Source organism: Cucurbita maxima, unplaced genomic scaffold (assembly GCF_002738345.1).
Source record: "Cucurbita maxima cultivar Rimu unplaced genomic scaffold, Cmax_1.0 Cma_Scf00087, whole genome shotgun sequence".
Taxonomy (NCBI): domain Eukaryota; kingdom Viridiplantae; phylum Streptophyta; class Magnoliopsida; order Cucurbitales; family Cucurbitaceae; genus Cucurbita; species Cucurbita maxima.
The window spans coordinates 139,997-146,808 of NW_019272103.1; positions in this window are offsets into that span (position 1 = coordinate 139,997).

Sequence of the window (6,812 nt, forward strand, 5' to 3'; positions counted from 1 at the left end):
GATTGGATTCTTGGATAGCTTAACAGTGAAACTGTTATCAAATAACATTGTTTTTCATAAACTCTCCTCATCCACACCCCTTGACAAGCACAAGAGGAAGCTGAGGAAGCTGCCACAATTTCTGCTTCAGTAGTAGACAAAGTAACTACAAGTTGTTTTTTTGGAGGACCAAGACATAGTTCCATCACTGAGTAAGAACACATAACCATAAGTGCTTTTCCTGTCATATATATCTCCTGCAAAATCACGGTCAGTATATGCTATCAACTCTCCATTACCCGTTTTCTGATAAAGAACTTCCAAATCTATAATACCTTTTAAGTATCTCAACACCCTTTTTGCAGCTTGCAAATGCAGCTCTGATGAATTTGCCATAAATATACTAATGAGAGACACTACATACATCAAATCCAACCTTGTTGCAATAAGATACATTAAATTCATCCTTTGTTAGCCTAACCCTAGGAACAACATGGTTTTTCGTACTATTACTTTTTTCACCATAAACTTGACCAAAACTTCTTTTGCATACTTTCTCTAACTAATATAAATGTCTTCAGGATTTTGTAAAATCTCTACCCCGAGAAAATATTTCATTTTTTCCCAAATCAGTCATTTCAAATTGAAGTTTCATAGAATTCTTGAACTTAACAAATATGCTCTCATCATTACCAATAAAAATTAGATCGTCAACATATGGACTAACAATCAAAATTTTACCTCTATCTCTTGTTTGTATGAATAGAGTATGGTCACAGTTGCACCTCTCAAATCCTTCTATGACGAAATGGGCTTTAAGTCGACTAAATCTTCCACATAAGACTTGTTTAAGGTCATATAATGTCTTCTTTAATTTGTATACCTTGTATTCTTGACATTTTTTCTCATAACCTTGTGGTTGCTCGACAAAGACGGCTTCTTACAACTCTCCATATAAGAAAGCACTTTTCACGTCAAGCTGATACACTTTCCAACTATTCCGAGCTGCTAAAGAAATTATCATTCGAATAGTATCCCACCTACCCACAGGTACAAATGCCTTGGTATAGTCTATACCATGTTGTTGTGCATAACCTTTTGCTTCCAACGTAGCCTTATACTTGTCAACTTCGCCATTTTCGTTGAGTTTGATTTTGAAAACCCACTTTATCAAAACATCTTCATTCCTCTAGGAAAATCTATCAACTCCCAAGTCTCATTTCGTTTGATGGCTTCTATCTCCAAGTCCATTACAACTCTCCATTTTGAACTTTGAATAGCTTCTTTAAAGGTAGTCGAATCTGTAGTTGAGGTTAATAAAACTAAATTGTTGTGCTCAGTTTCTTCAGAAAATTCTCCCTTGCTCACATAATCTCCATTCGTAATGTTGCTCTTCTATTCCTCACTTCGGGTGTGCTTTCTTCAGATATTGAAAAATTTGATTCAGATGGCTCATTGGAAGATATACTAACTTCCCCTTCTTCTGCTATCACCTCCTCTTCAAATTCTTCCTCACGTTGGTCATGTTCGCTTCCTTCTATATTATTATCTTTCCATTCGAGGGTATCAAGTCTAACTTCTTCGTTACTTTTCCCCCAATTCCAACATTTGTTTTCTTCAAAAATCACATCTCTGCTTGCAATTACCTTTTTGGACACTAGATCATAAATTCTATATGTTTTAGACTCTTCACTCATCTCTAGTAGCACACATTGAAATTTTTTATCATCTATCTTCTTTCTCTTACCGTCTGATACATGAACATGGTCAATGCACCCAAAATCAGTATTAGGTTTTACGCCACTCCAAGCCTCCTCTGAAGTCATATTTTTCACTACCACTGTAGACTTCTGTTGAGCACGTGCAATGTCTAGTTTCCTGCTTCTGGCCAGAAATTTTTTGGAACTTTCTTCTCTGATAATATACTTCTAATCATGTTTATGATTGTTCTGTTCTTGCATTCAGCTACACTCACTACACCATTTTATTGGTGAGTGTAGCTGCAGTAAGTTGTCTACTGATACCATTAGTTTTGCAAAAACTATTGAACTCGTGAGAGGTGTACTCTCCACCTTTATCTGTGCGTAGACAACGAATAAAATCTCCAGTCTCTTTCTAAACAAGATTTTTAAAATTCCTGAAGATAGTTAAAGGCTTTTGTTTTTTCAGCAAGAAATATATTCACACATTGCGGCTGTAATCATCAATAAAACTTATAAAATACCTCTTATTACTGTTGGAAATAGGTTTGATGGGTTCACAGATGTCTGCATGTACCAGTCGCAGCCTTTGTGTTGTTCTCCATAAACTTCTCTTTGGAAATGCATCTCTATGTTGCGTTCCCACCATGCAATCAATGCATATTTTAGACGACGTTTTCAATTGGGGTAACTCTCTCACCATTTGCTTATGTTGCAATTGTTGGCTTTTTGACCCTTGATCTCACTTTAATTAATTTCAATCAATTAATTGATTGATGTTTTGATGATAACAAACCTACTTTAAGTATTTTGAACTGTCCACCACATAAGGTTGGGAATAACGATTACAACGACTTTTCAATTACTCAAATTAGAGCTAAAACGAAGAAATTAAAGTCGAGACAACATATCCAACGTGATGATGTGGCAGCAAAATCAAAATGATGGATAAATCAAAATATATCAAAGTATGACATTTAAAATGTTGGAAGAGTAACAAAAGGTGGAGTTTTTCTTATTATTATATTTCTAAATAAAATTGTTTTTACAAAATATAAATTTGAATCTTATTACTATATCATATTATTATATTATTATATTTATAATAAATTTTGAATTTTCATTTAATCATTACTCACATTACTTTTTATTATTATTATATTTAAAATTTTAAATAAATTAATTTATAAAATTTTCTTATTTATTTACTTTTAATCTTCACCTTCAATTATTCCTAACACAATCCAATGGTCAATATTAATTCCTACATTTTGCCAATTTTCTTCTCTATATAAACTCATCAACTTCCCCACAATTTACACACACAACTTCCATAAATTCTCCAATCCTCATTTGTTCAAAGTCTCCATTGTTTGTTGCTCTCTCCAAGCTTACAAGTTTATTTCTCTTCATCTTATTCTTGAGAGGGATTATTATTGTATTGTGAGAAAATAGTTGTGAGTGTCCCAAATTGTAAATCTTTATTCAATTTGAGAAAGTTGAGAAAGTTCTTTATTCAAATTCCTAAGAGGCGCTTGGGGAGTGGAGTAGGTCGAGTTTGACTGAACCACTATAAAATTACGGTGTCATTTTCTCTAACTCTTTCCTATTTAATTACAAAATTATTATTGTGATTTATTGCATGTTTGTGAATGTTTGATTAATCCACCACATCTAAATGGTGTGAAAGTTATCTTATTTATAATCAAATGAATTACAAGGATATGGAAATAGTAATAAATGGAAATAACAATAAATGGAAAGATACCTATGATAATAAGGCAAATATCTAATATTTGTCTTATAATAAAATATCAAATATAATATATATGGTAAACTATAATTTATTACTAAATATCCTTAAGACCCCACCGCAAGCTAAGTGTCGGATTTAAACGAACGTGAAGCTTGAATCTGAAAAATTCAAAGAGGTTGAGAAACATTTTTCATCAAGATGCTAACAACCCGGTTCTTGGCCATCAAAAATTTGCAGAGGGACCGCCGCTCAGCAGCGATGCTGCCTTGGCTTCGGCGAGAATATGTCTAACCCATGAAGAGGGATTATCGCTTAGCGACGATGCTGCCTTGGCTCTGGTGAGAATATTTCTAACCCCAAGAAGTAGAAGGGAAAACCTAGAGCAAGGGACAAAGACAATGTTGAAGCCGGAAGAGTCGCCACATTGGGCGAAGGAGCCAATTTTGGCGAGAAGGGCAGTCGGAAGAGTCGCCTCATCGGGCGAAGAAGCAATTTTGGCAGGAAGGGCGGCAGCAACTTGGTTGGCGAATAGGCAAGTGCGGCACCCAGATTCCGAAGGTAAATCTCTACAAAAGGTTGATAGGTTTAGGTTAGGGTTTATGTGAAGGATGAAGGTTGATTGGGAAGAAAATGAGAGAGACTATATTGGCCAAGGGGAAAACCGATTGGGTTGGAAAAGGTGAGGTTGTATGTACAGAGTATGACGAAAGGTGATTTGAAGGTCAATAGGGTGGAGCCGAAGAGTAATCAATCGGCTCCGACTACGGCAGCCATGAAGACTGCCCCTGCGGTGTCAAAACCAGCAGGGGTGGTGGAGAAGAAGATTAGAGGATTCAAAAGCCATTGAAAAGAAAGGATCGGGGTTGTTAAACCGAGAGGGCTCTGATACCATGTGAATGTTTGATTAATCCACCACATCTAAATGGTGTGAAAGTTCTCTTATTTATAATCAAATGAATTACAAGGATATGAAAATAGTAATAAATGGAAATAACAATAAATGGAAAGATACCTATGATAATAAGACAAATATCTAATATTTTTTTTATAATAAAATATCAAATATAATATATATGGTAAACTATAATTTATTACTAAATATCCTTAACAATGTTCTACTTGATTATCGTTTTGACTTGAATTATTTTGTTCTAGTAATGATCCTATTCTACTTATTTATAAAAAATTTCATCATAAAAAAAAATTAATCACGTTTAAACACCTTTACCGTTAAAACTCTATTCACCCCCCTCTAGGGTTTCCATACCGATCCAATAGCAATGTTCTCAAACCTTTGAAACCTAGATGCCCATATGTACGGTGCCAAAGGTGGTTTGCCGCATGATTCTTGCAAGTAATATGAGCATTCTATTTGCAGACATTGTTGTTGGCAGAATAAGTCCCTTCTTGGGATGATAAATTTTACATCTCCATGTTGTATCAAAATAGATACCCCTATTTGTTGGAATTGTCCAAGACTTAATAGATTGTTTTTCAACTTAGGTATATAAAAACCATCAGTGATTACCTTGACGTCAACAACTTGCAATCTAATGTTACATTTTCCTAACACCATCTTGAAATTATTTCCAAGCTTCACAGATTGTCGGAATTTCTCGTCAAAATCTGAGAACCATTCCTTGTTTGCACACATATGATTGCTACACCCCAAATCAAGGAACCAAACATCTCCCTCCTAGATTGATTGAGCTCCACATATGACATCAGCAACATTTCTCTTCATCCTCAAGCTCAGCATAATTTGCTTCTTTTTCCCATTGAGAACACTCATATCTAAAGTGTCCTAACTGATGACACTTATAACACGCAACTGTACGTTTGTTGAATGGATGTCTACCTCTTCCTCTTCCTCTTCCTTTACCTCTTCCTCGAAAAGCTTCATGAGCTCGATCACCTTCTCTTCCACCGAATCTATTATCGTATGTCACCTTTAGTTCTTGTTCCTCACTTACACATAGTCAAATCTTGAGGTGATTGATTTCATGATTTTTTCAATAATCACCATTTGTTTCATGTTTCGCCATGAATTTTCATCTTGTTTACAACGGTGAGACTTCAAACAAAATATGCATCAATGCTCTCGCCCCCTTTCATCTGTAAGACTTCAAACTTTTTCGTAAGAGCTTAGAGTTGTGCTCTTTTGACTCTTGTGGAACCCTGATATTTCTGCTTCATAGAGTCCCAAATTTGTTTTGCAGCATCTCTATTAAGGATCATTTCCATAATAGTTCGATCAATGGCTTAGAACAAAATAATTCTTGACCTTCAAGTCTTTCAGATTTGGGTACGCAATTGTTTTTTGTTGTGCTTCGATAATCTATACACCTTTGGCTACGGTAGGGATTTCGGTTTCCACCAAGGACCAATATTTCTTTCAACGAAGAAAGTTTCCATAAGCATAGACCAATGATCATAGAGACCATCAAACTTAGGAATTGTTGATTGAACAAAATTGGTTTCAACTGCCATATTTTGAATCTCTTTCAACTCACTCTTCAAGAAAAAAGACTGCAGTTTCTTCTTCTAACAATTAGGCCTTGCGTTGTAGCTTTGATACCAAATGTGTATACACACAAACTAAAACTCTGAAATCAATTGTGTTATAAACAAATCAACTTGGTTGACTTTTATAGCGTTACAAACTAACAAAGTTAGGAAGGATAAAATTAGCCAACTCCAAACCCCTACTAATGAATTAATTTAGTGGTACTAATATTCCTACAAATATACATCCTAAATAAAAGGTAGCCATTTCAACCCTAGAGAAAAGGTCTAGTATGACCATCTTTAACAATCTACGTCTTGACAATCTATATTTTATTTACATGTTCTAAAAATGCGAGTTGAGATTCTCAACCTAACTCACATTGGAGAACAACTTTTGTTGTTTTTTCTTTTCTCACTATTAACTTTGTATTTATTAGAGATTGTATTAACAAGTTGAGAATGGCCACACTAAGTAACTATTTAGATCTAAATAGTCATTGATATATTAATACGTAGCACATGGGTTTTATTATTGTCTTCTTTTTATAAAAATAGAGTAAACACAAATAATTTGATTTTTTTACTTTGGCAATGTTACCTAGAATATTCAGATAAACTTTTAAAAAATATGGATAGGAAAAACTTATTAAATAAGTATCTTTTTTTAACTTTAAATTTGTTTAAGAATAACCTTTATGTGAACTTTATTAAAGTAGGATGGAAATGACGGAAGAAGAATGGTTGAATAATTGTACAAATGATCTAATAAATTAATTGATTTTATTGGGTTGAAACCCTATCAAATACAAAACTAAAAACAAAGACACAAATAATTTTCAAAATTTAGAGATCTATAAGAAACAAATAAG